General features: G+C 45.8%; 1 pseudogene; it reads right to left on the reverse strand.

Moving 5' to 3' along the window:
* Positions 1 to 899: 899 nt before the first annotated feature.
* LOC146191474 (beta-galactosidase-like) overlaps positions 900 to 26,839 on the reverse strand; it is a 34,846-nt pseudogene continuing 8,906 nt past the window's right edge.

Consider the following 26,839-nt stretch of genomic DNA (forward strand, 5'->3'; position numbering starts at 1 on the left):
GGGAAAAATGAGCATGATATTAACTGCTACCACCCCATTTCAAAGGGGACGCTCCTATATTCCATCCATCCATCCGCCAACCATCCTAGGCGTTTAAAGAGCTACATTTTGGTTTAGTACTAAGAAGAAAAAAAAAATACTGGGGTGCACATAAGTCTGCGTTCGTGCAGACATACGAAAAAATTGCGAGTTCCGTGCCTAGTGTTATGAGTTCTACGCTTCGCTGCTCACTGCCGTCACTTATAGCTGCCATTTATAATAATCAAATTAAGAGAGAGAAAAAAAATTGGAAGGAATTAACCGATCTTTACTGACGGCCCAAACAAATTTGAAAGTGACCCTTGAGTTGTCCTTACTCAATATAGTTTACATGCCATGTTTGATCCAATCCGGACGAAGTCAAATTTCAAAGGGTCTTGTGTAGGCAAACTTATGGTGGTAGCCAACTTAAAGTTGGAGACCACCACTTAATTGACCCAAATCAAATTAGGTTAGACATCAGTTGTGGTCAGATTCTAACGAGGTCAAATTGTGGAGGTGGCCTATCCAAATTTGGAGCTCACCAATGATTTAGCCATACTAGAATTACACAATTCATTTTGTCCAGCAAGGTGGCTTTTTCTCACGCCTCGTAATATTGGAACAAAGCACGCTTTACACAATTCATTTTGTTTGGCAAGGTGGCTTTTTCTCACACCTTATCATATTGGAACAGAGCACGCTTTACAGGAGCTGCACAATTGTTTGGAAATTGCGCTGTTGGCAATTTCATTCGCATTTGTATAACGAGTTGCATTATTCTGTTTCATTTCTTGACCTATGCAGTCAGGACATGCCTTATGGAATATTTACATGAATTGACTCCTTTATCTTCAAATTGTCATTTTAATAACGAATAGTCATAAATGGCTCGCTTTTTCAACTGTCCCGTTCAACTCGGCCTTTAGTACAAAATGGACGACGCATGGCCTGCCGCGCCGAAGGGGACCCCCTTCGAGTTCCACGAGTACCAGTACGTTCTCCTCTCTGAAGAGCGTCCGGGGAACGTACAGGGTCTCCTGCGGTCCTCCCCGCGGCCAGTAGCGACCCAGGTTGAAACCATTCAGGAACGCGATCCCCTGCAGGAAACGAGGTCAGGTATCGCGTTAATTTTTAGCCCATGCACAAATCCTTCCCAAAATATTTCCTTACTATGAGTGCGGTGCCACTGAAATAATATATCCCCCTGATCCTCCAGACTTCCTCCCACGTCGTTCGCCATCACCACGTCACCGCTCCATTTCGCCGATGCGCCGACGACCCGCCACCCAGCACCTCCACCAAATGTAACGGATGAAATGGTCTTAATACACGTGAACTTCGTATGAAGGACGGACGCACATGACTCAGAAAAACCCGGAACAGAATGCGCGCGCCTCGCTTCCTCCGCTTCTTCTTCTGCTTCTGCTGCTTCTCAGTGCGCCGCTACGCGGCGTAACAATATATTTGTTTGAGCTTGAAGAGGAAGCTCACCATCTGTTGGTTAGCGCACCAGGCTAAGGTGCAGAATCACTCTGTAAATAAACCTTAACAGTGTGGTGGAGGTGCTGGGTTGCGATTCGTTTATCATGGACTGAAACTGGGAATCGGCATGATCGGGACGTCTAATTGAACGAGAAACGCCGTCACTGAACGCGGCGATGAGCATAGAAAGGCGTTCTTTTCCAAAGTCGGCGAGTTTCAAACCACGCGGCAATACGACAGGTTCGTTGGAATGGTTGACAGTCCACAGCGTGGCACGGCCCTCGTTCACTCGAACAACACTGCGGGGCACCAACACACTCTTTTTGGCACCGGAAAGGGAAACGGGTTCCACCAGAGCGTCGAAGGAATTGGGAACCGCGCCCGAGGACACAACTGGGACGAAGATGGCGGACATCGCCGGAACGACGGTATCCTCGAAGACAGAAAACACTTGGACAGCCCGCGGCGGTTCTTCTATGAGGGCAGATCGAAGGCTGGGGCTTATTGATATCTCGCCACTGTTGAAGTCCAGAGTTGCGCCACACTGCTGTAAAAAGTCAACTCCTAGTATAACGTCGTGCGTAGAGTGAGGGAGCACATAAAATTCAGTTCTAAACTCGTGTCCAGCGATCGCTACATTTACGTAACAAATACCAAGCGGAACCAACGATTCTCCCCCACACCTCGAAATATGACAGTTTTATCCCAACCAAACATAATTCTGAGGCCGAGATGGTTCTTAAAATCTAAGCTCATCACGGAAACTGTAGCACCCGTATCCACTAAGGCCATAACACAAACACCATCCACTAACACTTCCAAGCGGTTCTTCAGCATAGCAACCGGTAGAGTAATATATATATATATATATATATATATATATATATATATATATATATATATATATATATATATATATATATATATATATATATATATATATATATATATATACATATATATATATATATTTGTGTTTATTTATCTTTCCCCTAAACACATTACATTACTAATTTACGTGATTATGAAGTAAAAATAAAAAAAAAAGGACAAAGTACAATCCACAATGCTTTCCTTGGCCTCGCCGACTGTCGGCTTCTTTCCTTATATATATATATATATATATATATATATATATATATATATATTAATATAATATAATTTATAATTTTTAAAGGTGCCAACGGTCTACAGGTCAAAGGCAAACGTTGGGGATATACATATTTTTTTTTTAATATTTTGTTGTTGGTATTGACAAGACTGTATTTTGATGATTTTAGTGATAAAGCATATTAAATGCAAAGCGGAAGGAGAAACAACGCTCCAATGGTGGGAGACGAACCCACGACCTCCGAATATCGCGTCCAGTGCTCTCTCAACTGAGCTACAACGACGGCTGTCCAACCTTCCGCTTTCTTGGGTATTTATGTTAACTGTAACCAAAATCTGTGAGCGTTCACCAGCGCAACCCTCACTCCTAGCGGCGGATGTGAAACATCCTTTTATACCGCGAGGGTAACGTAGCACGTGATCATTAAAGAGGGAGGCAGCTGTGCGAGAACCCTCTTACGCTACCTTTTCGACCTCAAGACTTCCAGAACCGAGATCCTCGCAAGCTATTAAGCAGACAATTGAAGGGGGGAAATGAGGGCTCGTTATTACAGAATTTAAAGCGTTCACGTTACCCCCAGGCCACCCAAGTACGTTCAAAGGGCTTTGTAAAAGCGGGGCTTTATATGTGGGCGGAGGAAAAAGAAAAAGAGGAGAAGAAGAACGCTCGGTCACCTGCCCCTAATGCTTTCGCTCAATATTTGGTTCAGCAGCGTTGAACCGTTTTAATTATTTTGAAACGTATCTACGTAGTGCATGTTCTCGCTTTAGCGGGACAGACCGCAACATCTAATTGTATAACGCTTATTTATGCTAACAAAAAGAAAACGTCATACTTTCGTCTAGGATTTAGCAGATATACAGGTTAGCGATCGGTGTTCCATCACAGCAAATATGCAGTTGAAATTTAAGAAATAAACAAATACACACTCTCAGTGTTAAGGGAAATATGTCAGTTATGTCAAGTCAGCAAACGTTAGCCAATCCATCGTGTAAAGCAGCGGGAGAAGAATACCTTAGTCATCCGGTCGGGCTTTAGAAACGTATCTTGAGCGGGAACGTGGGCAACTTGAACCTGGCCGCGTGGAAGCGCACCTCGGACACATTGTCGGCGGCTCTAGCAAGCATGTTTCTTTGTATGACACGCATCTTGATGTAATTCGTGAGCCAAGAGGCGTTTGTAAGCGGCACCGGTCTCATGGTCCAATTGGTCAGCACTCGCCTGTTCTGCGTCACGTTTCCGATGATCCCCTGCCGAATATCAGAAGAAAAAAAAATATAAAAAAAAAACAGTCGTTCTATTGTCCACGGAGAAGAACAGTTTTTCTATTGCCTGTTGTCTATTGCCCAAGAAGGAAGAATGAAACGCAGATTTTTTTCCGTTAAGACGGAAAATGATATATGCATTGGTTATAGTTGCGCTTACAAGGGCTGTAAGCTTGCTTTATGGCTTCGAGTCCAACGCGATCATGTAACGTAGTAAGTATTTTCTGAACGTACACCACAGCTCCGCCTCCTTAGCACCTCCAGTCACGAGATATACACCGGGACTAAACTATGGTGCTCTCAAGTTGTAACAAACTATGTTTCTTTTTGTACCAAAAAAAGTAACGGCCTCAGTCAGTTGCGCAGCCTGAAGATCGCCAGAGAAGAGAGCGGGGGAAAGACTTTGAATGAACGACGGAGAAGTGCACTGCCGGACTCAGAAGTAATATACAATACTCCGCTCGCTCATTTTTTTCGATGGTTCTATTTTATTTTTGTAATTAGCAGCACATCCCTGAATTAAAAACGAAATTCAAGTAGTACTGGCGTTGCCATTTAATTTGAATACATTATATTCACGCTCACACTTTTCAGGGTCAACATCATATCGTGTATCGGACAGTATCACGTGTAACTCAAATAAAAGGCAAGCGAGTAATTTGCGTTGTGTTGTGTATTATGTTTTTTATGGTGCATAAGAATCTAGGGCTATCATGAGCCAAAGGAAAGAGCTTGTGTTCAAGTGGTTGCTAACGTGCTAGCGTACATCTAAATGAACTTACGTCGACTAGAAATAGTTTGGTACTTTCATGAACTAAGCATTGCTTTTTTATTCAATGTGTTTACCATTGGAGATAGCAAAAATAAACAGGGGTTAGAAATAACTACGTTATTTAATGAGTTAACAAGCGTAAACATTACTTCTTTTTATCCTTATAGTAACGGTTTGATCCTTGTACAAAAATTCTTACGGCTCATCTTTTCGTTTTGTTTTTACATTGACTATGCTAAGCAGCTCTGTGCAGTACGTAGGCACAAATACAGGTCATAAGCCTCAAAGCTCCGTGTTAGATGTTCGCACTCGTTTAATAGTAGTTTTTTTATGTTACTGTACGTGAGCTTTGTGCACTGGGTACGCACCTAGCTTCCGTGTGTTTTTTTTTACGCTCCACTAGCTGCAGAAAGGCACACATCAGCGTGACGAAATCTCACTCAGGCTTGGTGCAGGGAGCCAGTGACAAAGAAGATGGTTAGCGTGAAGGAGCAAGAAGTTGTGGCGTCAACGGGTGCAATGGAAAACGTTAACAAAGAAAGCAGAAGACGTTAGCGTGGTAGGCGCGTCCACAAATGACTATCAAACTCCTACTGCGGCCAGATGAAGCTAGCACTAATGTAACAATAAGCCGACCCTATTAATGTAAAGGAATTATCGCAGTGAAGATGCGGGAAAGTCCGACCATGCCCTGCACGTCAAACGCACCTATCTCGATGGGCGCTGTAGTTGGGTGCGCTACTAAATAAAGCTCCAATAGGATTTGTTTTTCTTTTATTTCTTTCTTTCCTGCTCTCGATAAGTTGCAGTCATGGATAGATGCCAGATTGTCATTGTGATGCAAGGGTAGATTTATGGGTCACTTCCGACACAGGGGTGCTTACGACAGATCTGTGGACACATTCCCATACCAAAGGCATATGACAACACGAGAGGATCAAACGAAATAGTCCAAGAAAAAGCCCTGCCCGTGCTGTGAATTTTTTTTTTTTTTTTTGCAGGGGATAGCAAAGTCGAAGCTACTACTTATGACCTCTGGGATCTGTTAATGGGGGAGCCTTGCCGCATGGAAATAACATCTCAACAAAGTTGACGACTGGGCAAGTTGGTAAGGGTTCATACTTAACCAGCCAAAGGACGAGACACAGGAAAGAGGAGGACAGGACAAGGCTGGACTAGCAACTGAATGTTTATTGAACAGGAGAAAACAACGAAGACTCCTTCCGAAAATCACGTGCACAACCCAACCGTAGGAATGGCAGGAAATTGGGAAGAAGATGAAGAAGAAAATTGAAAGCCAATTCAAAGTCAAGGCCTAACTAACGACTTTTCTAATAGATCAAATTCCTTACAATGAAGGCTAACCGATGCCTTAGCCACACACTTGTCCTCGGCTTTAGCAATGTAAAATGCTTCAACCAACTCTCTACAGAGTTGATTACCATTGATGTAAACTACACCCGTATTATTGAAATCAGGCGCACAAAGGGACGGGTCATGCTCCGACTTACACTCTCGGGATTGCACATGTAGCGCCAGATTAGAACTCGCCTTCCCTCCCAGAGAATTAAGAGTGCTCCGTCAGGCGTCTACCCGTAGTAGCACCGGCCACAATTGAGCGGAATGCGATCGACCACATTCTTTCTGCAGGTGGTGAACTTTTTCTTATGTGACACTGCACAACGAAAACTATCACGAGCTACACTGTCGAGCCCCTGTCTAACTCTGACGCACAAGCCTCCTATCTTATTTCTCGCTGTAAATACAACGTCAACGTCGCACCTTGCCGCCAGTTTTTTGAGTCGGTGCGAAACGCCATGGAGGTAAGGTATATGGCAGCAAACTTCTTTCGCCGCGACCCGTTTTGCTCTTCCTCGACCGTGTTAAAACACGTTCTGACAAACGAGCGAGATGGACAGTTGGAAAGCCTGCCGCCAACAACTTCGAAATTTGTTGGGAAAATGCATCTTCAACACGGTGATGGCAAGATTTACGTAATGCGGACTTGATGCATGCGACCGCCAACCCATCCTTTACCAACCTCGAGAGGTCTGATTCAAATCTAAGCAGGGGCTTCCCTGACCAGGGGCTGTAGCTCGAGGACCATTTGAAGCATTTGGTTGAAGCATTTTACATTGCTAAAGCCGAGGACAAGTGTGTGGCTAAGGCGTCGGTTAGCCTTCATTGTAAGGAATTTGATCTATTAGAAAAGTCGTTAGTTAGGCCTTGACTTTGAATTGGCTTTGAATTTTCTTCTTCATCTTCTTCCCAATTTCCTGCCATTCCACCGGTTGGGTTGTGCGCGAGCTTTTCGGAAGGAGTCTTCGTTGTTTTCTTCTGATCAATAAACATTCAGTTGCCAGTCCAGCCTTGTCCTGTCCTCTTCTTTCCTGTGTCTCGTCCTTTGGCTGGTTAAGTATGAAATAACATCTCACAGTTCGTTCGCAGCGCTATGAAAGCTATGGCGATATGTGCCTGTTAGGACAGTACGCTGCATAAAAGCCTTTCTCCACTTCCTTCACCCCGCGACTGATGGCTTCACAACTGGGAGGGGAATGGTACCAGTGTCCAGCTGCTGCGAATGTGAGACTCGGCCAACACGCGTACGCTATGTTCAAGAAAGACGCGCATCACTTCGCAACGGGTTTCAACACTGCTTCGTTCTGCGGTTTCTCTCCTAATTTAAGCACTGAATGAAACACTCGCTACCCTCACAACTCTACTATTCTTATCCCCCCCCCCCCCCATTTCTTTTTAAATCACTGCAATAATTTTTCTTAAAATAGTTCGGCACTGTTCCAGTTATTTTTCTGTCCCTCTAGCCATCACTGGGGGTAGGTGCGCTAGCGGCTTCCCATCACGGTGAAAATGAGTTGTGAGATGTGGCATATCAATTCACATGGCTCTCATATTTGACAACGCAGCTTTATACATAATATTGTCACGTACACGGTGACTAAGGATACCAATGATAGCAGGGGGTAGCCCAGACACAAGAACACAGCCGCACAGACGCAAACGTGCAAGCGACACTTTGTCGTCCTCTTCAACTTCGTCCTCCTTTTACACCTCAGTCATGCGCCACCTGGCAACGCTAGGTGGCATTACCCCCTCCCTCCGAAAAAAAATGAGAAGGGCCGGTAAAAATGGTGTGAAAAGCAAGAAAATGGTCACAGCGGGTGGCCATACGCTATCGGTGGTAGTACGGCTTCAGTCGCACAATGTGCACAATGTCCGAGCTGTGCTTTCGACGTTTTGGTTGTGTGGCACCGTCTGGGATAACTTCATAACTGAGGTCACTCACACGGCGCAACACTTTGTACGGCCCGAAGTAGCGGGAAAGGAGTTTCTCTGACAAGCCTGGACGGCGAACTGGTGTCCATACCCAGACTTGATCTCCAGGCTTGTAGTCAACCTGGCGGTGCCGGAGGTTGTAACGGTGCGCGTCAGTGGTCTGCTGCTGCCCAATGTGCACACGGGCGAGCTGGCGGGCTTCCTCAGCGCGGATGGCATATTGCTGGGCATCTGAGGATAGCTGGTCATCATCTGGGCACGGGAGCGTGGAATCGAGCATGCTCTGAACTTCTCGTCCGTAAACAAGTCGAAATGGTGTGAAGCGCGTTGTCTCTTGTAAGGCTGTATTATACGCAAATGTAACGTACGGCAGCACCTCGTCCCAGGTCTTGTGCTGCACATCGACGTACATTGCCAACATGTCCGCAATCGTCTTATTCAATCTTTCTGTAAGGCCATTGCTTTGTGGATGGTACGCTGTGGTTTTGCGATGGGTCGTGCAACTCAGCTCAAATATGCGGTCGATCAGCTGTGATGTGAAAGCTGTCCCTCTGTCGGTAATGACGTAGGAAGGGGCGCCATGCCGCAAGACTATGTTGTGCATGAAAAACTCTGCTACTTCGGAAGCTGTGGCATGAGGGATTGCCTTTGTCTCAGCGTATCGAGTCAGGTAGTCAGTAGCGACTACTATCCATTTGTTTCCGGCCTGCGACAAAGGGAAAGGGCCAAGGAGATCCATTCCGATTTGGTCGAACGGAATGCGGGGTACTTTAACGGGCTTGAGAAATCCGGCAGGCTTCTGGGGCGGTGTTTTACGGCGCTGGCATTCGCGACAGCTTCGTACATAGCGTTTCACTGCTGCGGAAAGTCCTGGCCAGTAATACATGTTGCGCACTCGAGCAAGAGTCCGTGAGCAACCCAAATGACCAGACGTTGGTTCATCATGGCAAGCAAGGAGAATATCCTCACGGAGCTCGCATGGCACTACCAGAAGGTAAGTTCTGTCTTGGCTCTGGGAGTTTCTTTTATACAATACGCCTTGCCGTATGCAGAAGGAACCAAGGTGCCGAGATAGGTGTCGAGGCAGAATCGTATCACGCCCTTCCAGATAATCGATGAGTGGAAGGATGTCTGGATCAGCTCTTTGTCGATCCCTGAGCTCAGATGCGCTGAGGACTCCTAGAAAACCGCTATCGTCATCGGCTGTAGTATCGCCAGTGTCAACGGGTGCTCGTGACAGCGTGTCGGCGTCTTCGTGTTTGCGGCCGGACTTGTAAACAATGGTTATGTCAAACTCCTGAAGACGTAAACTCCAGCGTGCAAGTCGTCCAGATGGGTCTCGCAGATTTGCCAGCCAGCACAAACAATGATGGTCGGTGACGACTTTAAATGGCCGGCCGTAAAGATAGGGACGAAACTTCATAGTAGCCCATACGACCGCCAGGCATTCCTTTTCTGAGGTGGAATAGTTCATTTCGGCACGAGAGAGAGTGCGGCTGGCATAGGCTATTACTCGCTCAAACCCGTCTTGATGCTGAACAAGGACCGCGCCAAGACCGATACTACTGGCGTCAGTGTGTACCTCAGTGTCAGCCGCTTCATCGAAGTGCGCCAGAACAGGGGATGTTTGAAGGCGCTCACGAAGCAAAGAGAAGGCCATCTGCTGCTCAGAGTTCCACACAAAGGAGGTGTCCTTCCTTGTAAGGCGCGTCAGAGGTTCTGCGATCTGAGAAAAGTCCGCAATGAAACGCCGATAATATGCGCACAGGCCGAGGAAGCGCTGAACAGCCTTCTTATTAGCTGGAACGGGAAATCGTGCGACGGCAGCAGTCTTATCGGGATCCGGGCGCACCCCATCAGCGCTTACAACATGGCCGAGGAACTTGAGTTCTGTATACCCGAAGTGGCATTTCTGGGGCTTCAGCGTGAGATCAGCAGAACGGAGGGCTTCCAGGACAGCTCGAAGGCGTTCGAGGTGTTGATCAAATGTTTCGGAAAAAACAACTACATCGTCCAAGTACACAAGACAGATCTGCCACTTGAGGCCAGTGAGGACGGTGTCCATCATCCTTTGGAATGTAGCTGGGGCAGAGCACAATCCAAATGGGAGTACTTTGAATTCATATAGGCCATCTGGAGTGACAAATGCGGTTTTTTCTCGGTCTCTTTCGTCTACTTCGATTTGCCAATAGCCGCTTTTTAAATCAATAGATGAAAAATACTTCGCACGTCGCAATCTGTCCAGTGAGTCATCGATGCGCGGCAACGGGTATACATCTTTCTTTGTCACATTATTCAATTTCCGATAGTCGACGCAAAATCGAAGAGTGCCGTCTTTCTTTTTGACAAGGACTACTGGTGAAGACCACGGACTTTGTGAAGGCTGCACAACACCATCATCCAGCATCTCCTGAACTTGCGTCTGGATCACTTCTCGTTCTTTGGCAGACACACGATAAGGCTGCTGTCGTATTGGGCGAGCGTCGTCATAAGTAATGATGCGATGTTGTGTGATGGGCGTTTGACGAACCTTCGAGGAAGAAGCAAAGCAGTGCTTGAAGTCTAGCAGCAGTTGCTCTAAAGCCCGCCGTTTCTCCTTTGACAAGTGACAGTTAATGTCGATGTTGTCAAGAGATGGCTCGTTAGTTTCTACTGCCGTGGATGCAAAACAGACCGGATCGTGCGCAACATGGTCAGCAAAAGCGATAGCAGTCCCCGGGAACAAGTGTCGGTACTCATTAGAAAAATTTGTGACAAGGAGTGCAGCCCGGCCATTGTGAAACGACAATAAACTTCGGGGAGCGCAAATGCCATGAGCAAGCAGGAGTGTATGGTTCGCCTCCGCTACAGCATCACCGGTACGGAAATCGTCACAGGTAACTTCCACAAGAGCACTGCTTCGCGGCGGCAGCGAGACGCTCTCAGCGGAAACACGAATTGCGTTATTGCAAGGACTGCTACTATCTTGTTCGGTAGATTGTCCCATCGAAAACGTGACGAGTCTATTTCGCAGGTCGATAACTGCTCCGTACTCCCGCAGAAAGTCAATGCCGAGGATAAGGTCACGGGAGCAGTCACTTAAAACAACGCAACTAACGACGAACGTACGTCCGTTAATCTGAATGCGAGCCGTGCACATCCCCTTTGGAGTAACTATATGACCGCCGGCGGTTCGAAGGCACACACCTGGCCAAGCAGTGAGCACCTTCCTCAAAACAGTCGCCATGCGACCACTCAAAATTGAATAATCGGCACCGGTGTCCACTAAAGCATTGACCGTGGTGCGACCGTCTAAAATAACCGGAATGTCCAGAGAAACGCTTTTTGCTTCCCTATGTGACGGTACCAGCAGCTCGCGGTCGGATCGAAGCGGCGACGACGGGAGGTCTTCAACGCAGCGACTACCAGCGGCCTCGCCCCCGAAGGTCGCTGTTTTCAGTTTTCCCGACCAGGGCTAGACGAGCGGCCTTGGTCCTCTCGCGAGGAACCGTGAGTGAACGAGGAGGAGCGCCTTGGCGAAGGGGAGCGGGGCTGACGCTGCGAACGAGATGAACGCTGCTCCGCCAGGTACTCCTCAATAACTCGGGGTCGTTGACCAAACCGGGGAGGAGGCGAGTCGATGCGGAAGCCGTGGAGACCGAGGCGTCGATACGGACAATCCCGGTAGAGATGTCCTGGTTCACCGCAGTGGAAGCAAAGCGGACGGCGGTCAGGCGTGCGCCAAATGTCGGCTTTGCGTCGGGGCAGCGGGCGATTGTCGAAGTTCTGCACTGGCTGCACCGAGGGCAGCGGGCGATTGTCGAAGCTCTGCACTGGCTGCACCGAGGGCAGCGGAACTGTAGGTGACGCGAGAATGGGCGGTGGTGAAGGGGGAGCCTGACTCTGCAGAACTTCCGCATATGTGGGACGATTGTCGGTCCCCGACAGCAATGGCGGGCTCGGAACTACAGGTGAAAGAGGGCTCTTGAGTGCCTGCCGCACCTCCTCCCGCACTATAGCAGAAACGGAAGATGGCGATTGCTGCAGAGGGCTCCAGAACTTGCTTAGTTCTTCGCGCACGACGCTGCGAATCAGTTCGCGCAATGCATCGGGATGCCGCTCTGAAGATGCAAATGATTCCGCGGTTGTGCGTGTATGAAAAGGTCGGTCATAAGCCACGGCACGTTGGTGTAGCACCTTTTCCATTGTGGTGGCCTCCGCAAGGAATCCGTTTACAGTCGAGGGTGGGTTTCGCACAAGGCCTGCGAACAACTGCTCTTTCAAACCCTGCATCAAGTGCCTGACCTTTTTGTCCTCGGACATTGCGGGATCGGCTCGCCTGAAGAGGCGCGTCATGTCCTCGACGTATGCTTGGACACTCTCATTCGGCCTTTGGATGCGAGAGTGAATGGCACGTTCTGCATGCTCGCGACGATCTGCGCTAGTGTAAGCCTCGAGCAGTTGACGACGGAATTCCCGCCAAGAAGTTAAAGCTTGCTCTCGGTTCTCGTACCAGATACGGGCGCCGTCCTCAAGGCTGAAGTAGACGTTCCTTAGTTTGGCAGCATCGTCCCACTGGTTGAATGCAGCGACACGTTCAAACTGAAGGAACCAGTCCTCCACATCCTAAAAGAGGTCCCCATGGAAAGTCTTCGGTACCCGAGGGGCCTGCAAGGTGTAGTTACAGGTCGGTGCGAGGCCCGTCACCTGCTGCGCAGGAGCACTAGATGTCATGGCGGCGGGTGCTGGCTGAAACTCCGGAGACAGTCCCTGGAGCCGTCGACTGGAGCGATGCACGGGGGTGTCCAATGGTACAGGGCTGGCGCGACGTCTTGTAGATGGAGATTCTTGCATAGGCGATCGTTTTTCCCAGCAGCTCCACCAGAATGTCACGTACACGGTGACTAAGGATACCAATGATAGCAGGGGGTAGCCCAGACACAAGAACACAGCCGCACAGACGCAAACGTGCAAGCGACACTTTGTCGTCCTCTTCAACTTCGTCCTCCTTTTACACCTCAGTCATGCGCCACCTGGCAACGCTAGGTGGCAATATAAGCTTTGGAAACGATCAACGGGCCAGCCTCGAAAGTGACGTAGCTTTGCCACATTTGCAGTCTCGTGACTTTTGTACTGACAGTGACTGCAGTCAGATATCCCGCACTACAGGACACAGAGAACCCCCTCGAAAACACAGAAAGTATACAGTGGTTCGCATTTCATAGCGTAGAAAAATCAGTAGCCGTAGGCATTGCAGAAAAAAAAAAGTATCGCACGCAGTCACCGTTCCTGAACGACCTTTCTTTCTTTCTTTTTTTTTTTTCTTTTGCATCTACCGTAAACTTGTCACCTTTTTGTGAGTGCACTGAAAAGTGTGTGTGTTTTTTCTTTTTTTTTTTTAGTGGTGTCGAGCCCTGCCTATAAACACCTTATAGGTTGTTAAAGGTAACCAGAAACCTTACAAACGTGCAAACAGCGATCATATATATTTATTCAATGTGACAATCTTCGTAGAGGTTTCCGATCTCTGGACACTTCAGCAGGATTGCATAATTATAAGAACGCTATTTCAGCTTCCTCTGTCTGCACTCGTCACTGCACTGCACTGACAAAGCGGGTGCGTCAATAAAGGCGAACTGATCGAATGCTACATGGGGCGACGCCCACAGCCAACGAAGATACTGCTTTAATCGTACATAGGATGATTAACACTTCCCAGCAACATCATGCGCTAGATTCGCGATGGTAATTTTCAGAAGCCTTCGCACGCGACAGAGCCTCGGAATCTATCGATGCTTTAACCACAATCGTAGTGGCCACATTGTTCGACCAGCAAAGAACATCAGAAATCACAGTGCAGGTTTACGCACGAAGACGTGAAATAGCTGTTTAGAAATATTTTTCTTTTTCAGCGTTTTGGCAGTTGGCTTTAGGATCTGTCTTCCTGACCTGTTACCGTACACATATATGATACTTTTTTTTTCTTGCCGCACGTCAGCATTCAGCGCCATGTCTGGCGACTGATATTTTCCCGCCCCACACATTCGTAATTTTAAGTCAAGCCGAAACAAGATGAGATGAAAGTTCGCGTACCTTACTGTAATCTGAACTGTTTCCCGCAGAAATCCTGCCTTGATTATGGACGAGAATTGTCAATACTTGGTTGATCTTCGCTTTCAGCACTATCTCGTATTTCTTCTCCACGTGAGACAGGGTATCGATGAACACCTATTAAATGACATCAGAGATTCTGCGTTTCAATTCCAAACGCAACAGCAGCAGTAGCAGTAGTAGCCATACAAGAGGCCAAGTGGTAAAAGGTCCCAGAATAGAGTTCAACACATGAGACTTTTCGCTAAGTCCCCAAATTTAAGAGAGAGAGAGAGAGAGAGAGAGAGAGAGAGAGAGAGCGGTAACGCAACGAATAGGAACTTCTGTCAAAGCTAAAATTGTTTGCGTTTACTCAACTGAACGTGACGCATTAAAAGTTGGCTTTTCTGTGTATTAAATACAGCATCGTATTTTTCAAAAACCGACAATGTTTTACTTTTTTTTTCTTCAGGAAGAAAATGTGCGTCCACCAAGAACGACAAGTAGACACCTTTGGCTCTAAAACAAGACATCGCACACATCTTACTGGAAAGCCAACAAACAGTGCATGACAGTTGACTAAATTCGAAGGAGCTGTTACCTTGCTCACCGCCGGTCTCTCTCTCTCTCTCTCTCTCTCTCTCTCTCTCTCTCTCTCTCTCTCTCTATCTCTCTATCTCTCTCTCTCTCACACACACAAAAAAAAAACAGTCTATTATTACTAAACAAGACGAGGCCACTAATTAATAAGTCACCGTGGAGTAGAAAGAAGGCTACTCTTCCGGAAGAAAACAAAGGAATAAAATATATAAACTTCAAAACTGACTTTCCTTGACCCCCCCCCCCCCCCCCTGCTCCCTATAAAAAATAAAGTAACGATTAATCTTACGATACGACATTATTATAATAAAGAAACAAATGCACCGTTGAAGTTTCCTAGCGAGGAAACACTGTAGAGGTTGCAGCAAATTCATCTAAATTAAGCGTAAAAAGCAGCTGTTCACGGATTATTTGGTATATCTTTTAAGGAATGTGAATAATGAATAGGTTTAATTTGTTAGGTACAAAACTAGGTAACTACATAAACATAAACAAGTCTGCGTAAATTCGTGTCAAGGCACATTGTCCTGGTAAGCGCTTGTTCAAATCCAAAATGATGCAACAGGTTATAAAATAACACGAGGAAAAGTACCTAACTGCACTGTTTAGAGCATGACAATCTGTAATACAGGTTCAGACACCAGCACAGCTATGGGGCAACAATGCCTTATCATAGTTATTTTTTATTTATGGATGCTGCGATCTTGTACACAAGATCATAGCAGGTGGGAAACATCGTGTTAAAATATAAAAATACAGACATATACAAACAAAAAGAATTGCACACAAAAGGGCAAGAAACTACCGTGGCGAGGTCACCAACGACAATCATTTCAAGCGTTCTCCAAACAAATGCAATGATGTCTGCTGACAACATCATCCGTGAGGTTATTCCAATCAGTCATGGTCCTTGGAAAAAAAAAATTTCAAAAATTAACTCGCGAATTTAATGGTATAATAGAAAGAGAATCACGACTTCTACTTTGATACCGCGAGGAATAAGCAAGAATAATGGAGGTGTCATTGTTGAAATGATTATTATTTACTGAAAGAAAAACTTCAAGTGACATGTGCGATTGCTGTTAGGAATAAAGGGTAAGCGGATTTTTTTGATGAGGTCACTTACTGATGTTAGCCCGTAAGTGTTGAAACCTTACTGCTTTCTTTTGAATTCTTTCTATTGTATTTATGTTTACCTTTATTCCTTAGCCATTTGTATAAGGACAAATGCATGTTACTCACGTCGTCGAGATGTACGTATCCCTCATCTCGAATTCCGTTTACGACGAGCCACGAAGGCCAGTGTGGTTGCACTGGGATCTTCACTTCGTAGAACATCAAGCCATTAGCCTGCGCCGGTATGACAAAACGTTATAAAGCAAATGACAGATAATACCATTACCGGGTTACGTATTTGCTCCTTCAGAAATGTATTTTAAAAATAGAAGTGGGTATACGAACTCATAAAATCTTTATTATCACAGTGCCCTATCACGGGAACAGCTCACATTTTGTGTTTCGTCATTTTGATGTTCTTGTCTCCGCCAGAAGCTTTTACAGCAGAAATGTGAAACTGCGCCTTCCGGATTCCTTTCTAAACGCTATGCTCTCAGATTTATAAAACTGCTCTGCCATGCACCTAATACCGTCGCGCCCACTGGGCACTCTGGAAGTTCTAACCATGCACTCGAATAGTATGCAAAGATAAACACTTCGTGACTTCCTGGCCAAGTACAGTGCATGTGATTTGATGTAATGGACGACTGCGACAACCGCGTACTATTGTGGCTGGAACAATACACCTATAGTTACGGCACACAACGCAAAAACTGCCCTTGCTCTGCCTCTGTTCACCTTGGAATAATTCAACAAAACCAGATGCTTTGACACTGAAATCGTTTTTTGTTTTGTTTTTTGTAGCTCCAAGAAGCTATTGGAAGTCCCGAAGGAAGTGGGAAAGCAGCCTAGAATTTTCTTCGCGGCAGTTTTCGTCTCTAAAAAAGAGAACTAAGAAATTTAAGAATAAAAATCGAAAGAACAGTGGACGTAAGGACAGAAATGAAGCAAAGATAGAAATGAGAAAATGGGAATTAAAAAGGAGGGACAGAAAAAGAGAGATAGATAGACTGAAAGAATTCAAGAACAGAAAATTGAGAAAAATTAAGAAAACCAACCAACAAACAATGAAAAAGAAAGAAGGAAAGAAAGAAAGAAAGAAGAAAAAAAAAAGAAAAAATAAACAAACGTGCGGACGGACGCAGAAACTGAAGAACTCAGTGCAATAAGAGCAATAAAGCACACTCCTTCATTTTCCATCATGTGTACTTTGCGTGACCTTTGAATGCTGTAATACGAATTTTTGTGTACAAGTAGATCTGAATACATTTGCGTTGAGAAATAGTGATATTGACGCGTGATGTGAAACGAAATGTCACCTGCGGCAGTACTTTGCTAATGCTTTTTGAGGATGTAGCTTCCATAGCGTACCGTTTACCTTGGCGCTTCTAACAGCACTCAAACACCGTCTTTCGACAGAGGCTTATTAAAAACCTAGAAAGCAGATCGATTTCAGCTTACGTAGTCGACTTGCTCGAAGGTCAGTGGAAACGTGGATGACACTTTAGTGGCCAGGAATCGGAGCCCTTCCAGGCCAAACATCTTCGGCAGCGAAGAGAAATGAAAACGCGCTTAAGATACTATACATTCAAATGCACAGGAACACTCCAGTAATTTGATACATCGCAATTATCTCTATCAAGGAAAAAAAAAACACAAGAAAACCTCAACGTAAGGAAGGATTACTCGCTTGCAAAAGATTATTCAGGTCAGTTGGGTATTTTATTTATTTATTTTATTTATTTGAAATACCCTAAAGGCCCAATAGGGCATTACATAGGGGGGGATGTGGAAGCAAATCAGTGTAGAACAAAAACAGATTAACAGATGATGTTATGGTGGTATGTGAGGGAAGTATATCACTAGTCATAGTAAACTTTATACAAAACCAGAGAAAAAGAAAAAAAAATAGTCGGGCAAGCAATATTTCAACATAATAAGAGAACTGTAAAAAGATAAAAATGTGCAGCGATTTCAGCAAAAGGGAAAAACTTGCACATCGCGCATGACAGACACTACAAAGCTGAAACTAAAACCAGAAAAAGACAACAAATGAAACACAGATTACACCGAAAGAATCAAGAAAAGGAAGCTCTACACAGGGAACGACAAAACCGCGCAAATTGACTACGATGCGTCTGAAGAAGCTAGCAATGCTGCTTGAAACTCTGATAAATCAGTCAAAAGAGCGATATTTGACGCCAACTCATTCCATTCATTTATTGCTAAAGAGAGTGGTGAGTATTGGTATTTTTTTGTTCGTGCGAACAGTGGGAGGATTTTGTTCGCATGGTCAAGCCGGGAAGAGACGTGAGGAGCAGGAAGAAGATGGGAGCGAGCAAATTTCGAATTGCTATAGTATAATGTGTGAAGAAATGATAATCTCGCAAACTTCCTTCTGAAAGCGAGCGATGGTAGGTTTAAAACTTCTTTAATTGATGATACGCTCTGAAATCTTGAGTAGGATGATGTAATGAATCTTGCTGCTTTATTCTGAACGGATTCAAGAAGATTCGAAAGGGAGTCCTGGTGAGGATGCCATATAACGGAAGCATATTATAAGGTGGGCCTTATTAGTGTAGTGTAAGCTTGATGTCTTGTGGTAGAATTTGCGAGGTGTAAACGGCGCCTTAGCATGCCAAGTTTTCTGAAAGCTTTGCCGGTGATGAAGTCTATATGAGTATTCCAAGAGAGATTAAAATGCAAATGAACACCCAGATATTTTATAGAAGAAACAGATTCAACAGCTTTACCGTTGATTGTGTACACGCTAAGTAACGGCCCTGGAACAGAAGAAAATCTTATATGTTTAGTTTTTTCTTCATTAATTTCCATTTGCCAAGTACGGCACCATTCAGTTAGCCTGTTTAGATCGGACTGGAGCGTATGTGCATCTTCCGCGTTAGATATTGTTTTATAGATTACGCAGTCGTCTGCAAAAAGGCGAATTGATGAGTTGATGTTACTTGCTATGTCATTTATGTAAATTAAAAAGAGCAAAGGCCCGAGAACTGTCCCTTGTGGGACACCTGATTTTACACGTGCAGGGTTAGAGATGCAATCATTTATCTTAACTGATTGGAAACGATTAGTCAAGAATTCAGCGATCCATCTGGCCGTGTTATCATCAAGCTGCAGATTTTTAGTTTTTAACAGTAAACGTTTGTGAGGAACACGATCAAAGGCTTTTGAAAAATCGACAAAAATTGCGTCTGTGTCAAGGGACATATGTAGCGCATGATGTAGGTCAGTAACTAATTCAAATAACTGCGTTTGACATGATCTTTTGTACTGGAAACCATGCTGGTTTTCTAGAAGCAGATTATTTAAGTTTAAATGGTTCATAATGTGAGAGAACAAGATGTGTTCTAATAGTTTGGAGCATATTGATGTCAGGGAAATGGGTCTGTAGTTAGTAGGATCAGAACGAGCTCCCGCCTTATGTATAGGAATGATGTGAGCGATCTTCCAGTCGTCCGGGACGCATCCTGAGTCAAGTGACTGCTGAAATAGCAGCGATGCACACATAAGGAGGATGAACAGCCGGGCGAGTTGTCAAAAGTCCAATCGGGATGGTAAAGCGCGAAAACAGACGAAAAACGAAAGCATTAGTTATAAGTTAGCGCTCCTCGGCGTGGTTTTCTTCCTCGTTTTTTCGTCTGTTTTGGGGCTGTAGTACCCACAGTGACCAGTATATACCTATTGAGAATGGATAACGGATCTTAAATAAGAATGTCAGACCTAGATTATTAATTATGTTTGTCATGCTGGCCGAATCCATGCACATTAACGCCACAATATCACACCAAACGCTAACAGTAAATATTTGGTGAGATCATTCTGGCAATGTCGTACTTTTCAGTACTTTTTAGAGGGACAAAAGTGATTTTTTTTTAATCTACAAATTACCGCGGGTAATAGTGCTTTTGTTTGCTTCTGTACTTAGGCTGACAAGGCTTTTTGCTGCATGTCGAGAAGAGAAAAGGTCTTAGTCATCCGGCCTGCCATTGTTTTGGTTATGACTTCAATTACCTTGTATGATGTTTGACAAAGATAATCACAAGTTTCTTTCTTTCTCTCTCTCTCTCCTTCACACACACATTATATATATATATATGCGCTCTCTCTTTCTACTCTCTCTCACGCATACACACAAACAAAACAATAATTCGCGACTCAAGCGTCCGAATGCGGTAGAAATATAAATATCAGTTCAGTTCATCACTAGGAATGTTATCAAGTCTCGTCGCAGCTATGCTATACAAATTAAATAAATGAGGCATTTTGTTTCCAAACCTCAATCATCTCTCCACGCGCTTGGTCACATTTCCAAAGTGGCGCATGACTTACGTGATTCATCACGATGGGTCCAAAGTTCATCTTCTGTTTCGATACCGGCTCTTCAGGCAGGTTGTCGAGTGGAGACAACTGGAGAGAATGAATGCGATGAAAGAAAAATGTATTTGATGTCTGATTTTCGGCATCCGTTTAAATATGCAAACCTAAAACAAGGTTCCAATCATGTAATCACAAATGAGCAAACGATGTCCAGAAAAAATGTAAAATAGTAACTGAACACAGACACTTAGTAACGTAACAATATAGATGATAATGCGGAACCCACACTTGTGTGAAAGTATGCAGAAGACACCATAAAAAAAAAAAGAATAAAGTGAAGATACATGGCGAAACTACATTGTGGATGTTAATGCGCAGCCTACGATGCATACACATCCAATAAAACAAACACAACTACACGAAAGGTAAATAACTCACAGTGACATGTAATCACTGCGCAAAGGTCTTGTATGGTAAGGTAAAAAACATTTTATGAAACAGAATGAAAAAGAAAGATAGCAGGCATGTCCCTGCTTACCTCTAAAGTTCGTCCCACAGAAAAAAATTGTGGGCCTAAGACAAGCAAGTTACATTACCTACGTATTGGTTTATGTCTGACGACACGGATTTAAGCTTGTGAATACAAACGATTCTATGTCTTTGTGGTCGTAGTGTGATCAAAATCCAGGTTCAAAGATAGTAGCCTTTAATTTATTAAATGAGTGACCTGGAACGTTTGCATGCAGTAACCGTCACTCATCTTTCGTGACAATGTAATCCGCGTTTAAGGCTTTTATGGTTGCTTAGATAAACTGACGACCGTCCGCCCAAATTATAAGTTGAATAAATTCGATGCCCCTGGCTTATTTGGTATAGTAGTTAAAATATCAGAAACTGATTCTGTTCACTGTTCCGCGCAGTAATACACGCGTATCGTACTGTTGCCCATAATTGACAACTGCTTTTTTCCCCCTAAGTGTATCCTGTTATAGTAGATAAATTACGCTTTCACTGTCGCAGGTAAAGTTACCTCTGTAGCGGGAAGGATTGGCAAAGACGAAATTTAAAGACATGTTTATTACATGCATGGTACAGAGCTGATGAACACTATGTGGGTTAGGTGGGCGACTTCGGAATATGTTAAAAAATTAGCTGGGGCTTAGCTTTAGTTAGGCCCGGTAGGTTGCGAAAGCAATAATAATAGACAGTTTTAGTTTCACGTACGTACAGAGTTACGCACGCAAACGTGAGAAGCCTACGTGCGCTACGCGCAATACGCCAGGACTACTTTTAGTTTCACGTACGTGTCTACGTGTACGTGAAGCAAAATGTATGGACCTTTCATACAAGCCTCGAAAAACTGCGTACGTGTTATGCCGCGCCATCTAGTACAGATGAACAAAACTAATTTTGTTTAGTCGAGCTGCCTTGAGCCGAGCCACGCTGCGGCCGTAGCCAAGAGTCGGTCGGATTGGAAATTGCTGTTCTCAACGTTGTTGCTCTACAGTGAACAATTAGCAGTTCGCGCTATGCCATCGAGGCTTTGTTTTTTGCCTCCGACAGGCGCATACCTATATGCGTCCACCGCACTGCGTGTCGCATGCAGTTTTCGAATGGATTACATTCTCTCACGTCGCGAAGCATATCCAGATCGTCGCTTTTGGAGAAGCGAATTCGCTGGGCAACAGAACCAACAGAACTCATGCTTACAACTTCACAACCTTCCCCCTACAACGGATTGGCTCTGGTTGGCTGCCGGCTTGCATCTGGCACTCTAGCCACTTCTCGCTCAACTCTGGTTTGGCGTGATCTCGCGAGATCGTTGCTATGACGACGACAAACGCTTCACGTCAGGCTTAACAGCTGAAAAATTGTCCTTCTATCTAAAAAAAAAAAAGACTGTTTGTCACTTGAAACTTTACGCGAGGGTAAGATTGGGTAAGCTTAAAGCGAATACAACAGTTTATAACACGATATCGCGCCGAGGAATTAGCGGCGAAGCTGTTATTGCTGTGAAGCGGACGGGCAGGGCGTCGCCATGTTGTCAACTTTACGTACGCCAGCAACGTAAAGACGCCAACGTGAAAATCCGAATCTCACGTACGTCCGTAAACGTCCCGCGGACTCTTCACGTTCTGCGCATGCGCACTGGTCACACGTAGGCGCTTCACGTACGCTAAGCTCCCACGTACGTGAAACTAAAACCATGGCTACGCTATAGTTCCGTTGCCGTTCTTCTGTTTCCTGAACGCGTCGTTACCGCCTGGTTACATTCCTACGTTCTTGACTGGTGAGTGAACACGTCGACAAAGTGTGTTCACTGTTCAAAACGTCCATTACATTTCATTCGGAGTCGTCACCGGTTGAGTACGATTCAAGAGAAGTGCGACGCGCTCGTCTAGCTGAATCTTGAGCGCACCGTCGAGCGAGACGCTGTTCCCGTTCATCTGTCTGTAGCCCGCTGTCGTTTCCTGGCTTCATCGAGACGGCGTGATCTTTCTTTCTGTTTATCAGATTGCATAGCGAGTGCCTCAGCTGAGCAAGCGCGAACGTTCATATACTCCTCGTTTTCCTCCTCCTCTCAACTGCAAGAGAAGAGGTGACAGCAGCGCCTCCACTCGGTAGCAGCGCGGCTCTATCTGCAGCGCGCCGTGCCTACCGACCGCCGCCTCCCGACGACTCAACTTGGTAGCCCATCTCACGGCCGGTCTCGAGGGAGAGCACGCGCTCTTTCTCGAGGGAGAAGCGCGCTCTCTTTCTCGAGGGAGAAGCGCGCTCTCTTTCGAGGCCGGCCGTGCCCATCTCTCCCAGCTGGTATGACGTCACAGCCATCTGGCGTCATCAAAGGTCAAACGTGCCTACCGACCATGGCTACGCGAAAGGCTGAAAATGGAAGTAGTATTGTTTTGGCAATAAAAAAAAATCCCGCAAGATTTAGAACGTCGGAATATAGCTCACGGTGGTTCCTGGAAGATGTCATTTAAGCGCTCACTGATACGTTGGATCACTCAGGCACTTGACGCTACAGAAACTGTAGACAGGAAGGACGTATCAGTCATCGTGGAAACCAAAACAATTCGTGAAGTAGAGATCTGGAGAAAACCCTGCGTCCGGTGTCACGACCTGTAGAGGTGGATGGCTGATGATAACCGGTACAAAACTATCCTGACAGCTCCCTTGCGTCCCTCTGTTGCCCAGCGGCTAACTTCGGATCTAGAAAGAACTTTTTCTAGCCAACATGGTCTCTCTCTGGTTCTCCATTCGAGACCCTTGTAGGTCGCTTATCTTTTTGCCACCGCTAAGACACACCAAAAGCTACTGTGTCCAACTGCCACCGTAAATTGCCTATCAAGGCTCGCCCTTGGTCCAGAATTGAGGTTCACTTGGGATTCCCGACCGAATGTCGCTAAGCGAATTGTTGTGCAATAAATCACCTTTGCATTCCTCGCCGTTGGTTCTTGCGGGACAAGTGTAAGCTTGACCTTGCTGACGATCGGCGTCGTTTACGCCGCTCGCGACACCTACACAAAGTCGACGATCTTAGGTGATGAAGCGTTTAGTCGGAACTTCCAAAACCTAACGTCCCCATACGTTAATGCCCCAATGAGCCGGGCATGCATCGGCGCGACGTCCGCCGCCGCTAGGCAGGAAGGCAACTTCAAGCATGCATTCAGCGCGGGGGCCGCCATTCATATCGGGGACGTCGAAGTTGTCACGAACATAAACATACGAAATGCATGAACAAGAAGCATAATTAGGGAGACTCATATGCTCCGCCTCAAGGTCATGACGCGATAGCGATTGATGATCCTCTCTGATTACACAAACACTCGATAGCATACAGTAGTATGGAACCAATTTACGTGAAAGACCTTGCGCGGTTAGTCAGCAGCGGCCATAGCTAGAAAGTGTGGATTCGAATCTCTCTTGAGACATAAGGTCTCGCCTTCAAAAAACGGGTCCGCAAGCCATGGTCTCGCCCGACGAGTAACAAATCTAGTCTCTTAAGAACAGCGGTTTATTACGGATAAACGAAAAAGCATTAAAAAAGAAACATCCTGTTCATGCGCGCGACAATAGAACACCAAAGAAAAGCGGGAAGAATGTCAGGACTTTACCACGGCGAGACAAAACACACTGCGGAGCGAATAGGGCGAGCAATAGGGCCAAAGCGCTAACGGCGGCACAAGAAACATTGCTCCTCGCGTGACAGCAACTCACGCGAATACGCCTAGGCCGTTCCTGCAGGCACTCCTTCCACCTTCGTGTCGCCGTTCTTTCCGCCGTCCGCGCACACCCCGCTTGCCCATGACGTTCGCTGGCTGCCCCGCGCTGGCCACCCCGCCGGGGCAAAATGCCCCAAGGCCCCGGGGCCTTGCTTCCGAGTGCTTATCTACCCTCGTCTTTCGCCGCTAACATCCCGCCCCTAAGATTGGCTGCTCGCTCATGCGCACTCGCGCTGCCCGCGCAAACGCAATACAAATAGGAAAACGCGCGCACGGTTTAAAACACTTAAAGGGGTGGCGGAGCCCCACAAACTTTTTAAGCAAAATAAGTTCATTTCTCGAGTTAACTCGTTTAAGACATGAGTAGACCCTTATTTAGCATTACGTGTCATGTTTTACCCGCTTTCATACCGAGCGCGACGTCACGTTTAACGAGAGCGTCGTTGGGTGTTATATATTCCCGTTCAAGGCCCTGTGGCATCGACGTCATGACCCTCTCGACCAATCAGTATTATTCGCTCGCCGCAAACTACGAACACGACGGCGACGCCGACTTTTGTGCTAAGTGGAACTCTAAAGCTATTGCGTAATAATTGCGCTATACTGCGAATCTGTCAGAGTGTACTCAACAATGTAGGACACAACTGGCAAGTGCGGTCAGTGCTACATGCTTGTGAAACAGTGCCTATAAAATAGTATATATAAGAGCACAGTTGCCTCTGACATTCAGAGCGCACTTCTTGTGGTCGCCAGCCACAACGCTTATGCTGAAACATATGCTTTGTTTGTTCTGTTACAGTCATGTTTTCAACGCTTGCAGTTCAGAGAAATGCGACAAGCAGTGATTACTATCGGTCACTGCTGAAAACCATAAGATTTAAATCCAGGAACTTTATCATTTTGGTAATATCTAGGGCCTGCATACGACCGGCAGTTAACAACGATGTGCACCCCGCTTGCCTCTGCAATGACTTCCCGGACGGCGCTGAACTTCTTTGTCGGGTCACCAGCTTCCGTCAGCGGGGCGTTGAAGTCGTAACTGGTCACCATGGGGCGGTACTCGGCGTCATCGGGCTTGGAACCGTCTACCATGCTGGCTGTGACAGATGCCAAGGAGAAAAAGGATAATAACCCTTTTCTAAATTAAACTAAACCCGGACAATTGGGCAGTCATAATTGCTCGCTTGCTCTTTTACTTGGTCAGTTTCTCAGCCCCTCAATTTATCTCATCTCACCAACTCTCACTCATTCTCACTGACTAGCCTAAGCTTTCTCACTATCTCACTCACTCACTCACTCACTCACTCACTCACTCACTCACTCACTCACTCACTCACTCACTCACTCACTCACTCACTCACTCACTCACTCACTCACTCACTCACTCACTCACTCACTCACTCACTCACTCACTCACTCACTCACTCACTCACTCACTCACTCACTCACTTTATGCCAGAAAATACAGCTTAGGATAGCAAATCCTACTAGCGAGCAATGGTAAAGTTTCAAAGCTTTATCGCGTTCCATCCACCTTTACTGAGATCTCTACTTTGTTCCTACTGATCACTGTCGTTCGCTTGCGAGGCTTCGTACTGTAGCAGTCGCAAAGAAGTACGAATTTGAACAGTTACACCTTGAACTGACAAGATGGCAACACACATAAGAAAAATAGACGAATTTTTGTAGCGGTCTGTCTGCGTGACTTCGGAACGTTCTCAACAAAGGCCTCTGTGTGTCTTTTTTTTTTTCTTCCTTTGAGAACGTTAGCTCATCCTTAGCTTATTTTTTCACAGTACAGAAAGCAGCTGACACCCCTCCTCCCCCCCCCCCTCCCCTCTTCCCACCTAAATATAACCTCGTAGTTTATTTACTTATTGCAAGCAAATGTATTCTCAATAAATTAATTGTCGCGTTATATACCTTCTGGCTCATATGCACTACAGAGGAAAGTCCTAGGTAAAACTCAATAGGGGATGGGAGAGAGGGAAGAAGAGAATAATGAGTTCTCACTGTAATGCAAGATTGGTAGCGGTACGACACCGAAACGCTCGATTTATTTAAATCTGCACTCTCACCTCCTGCGGTGAACCCGAACGATGTGCCTCCATGAAACATATACCTGAAACGACAGCACAAAGTTCATATAGACGTGGACCTAATCGAACTCGAGTAGTCTCCTGTCTGTGGTATGGTAAGGACGGTTTTAGCGTCCCAGAGTAAATTTGGCTAGTAGGGACGACGTATTAGGCGGGCTCCGAATAACTTAGAGCGACGGGGGCCTTAAACGTGCACTGGCATCGCACAGATAATTGTCGCTTTTTGCATTTAGGACCCACCGAAAAGGGGCTGGATTCGATGCCGGGTACTATGGCTCAGTAACCGAGTGTCTAGATACCGCGGCAAGTAGACTTTAGCCTATTATATTTGTTACATATTAAAATCCGCTAAAACTGTAGGACCATAAATCCGTGTATCATTTATTAGGATTTCTACAGTGTTTTTCTATTGAACGCGAGTACATACCATGGCGCCGCCTCTCGGC

This window comes from Amblyomma maculatum, chromosome 4 (assembly GCF_055883805.1).
Source record: "Amblyomma maculatum isolate TAMU_Amacu chromosome 4, ASM5588380v1, whole genome shotgun sequence".
In the NCBI taxonomy this organism is placed as follows: Eukaryota; Metazoa; Arthropoda; class Arachnida; order Ixodida; family Ixodidae; genus Amblyomma; species Amblyomma maculatum.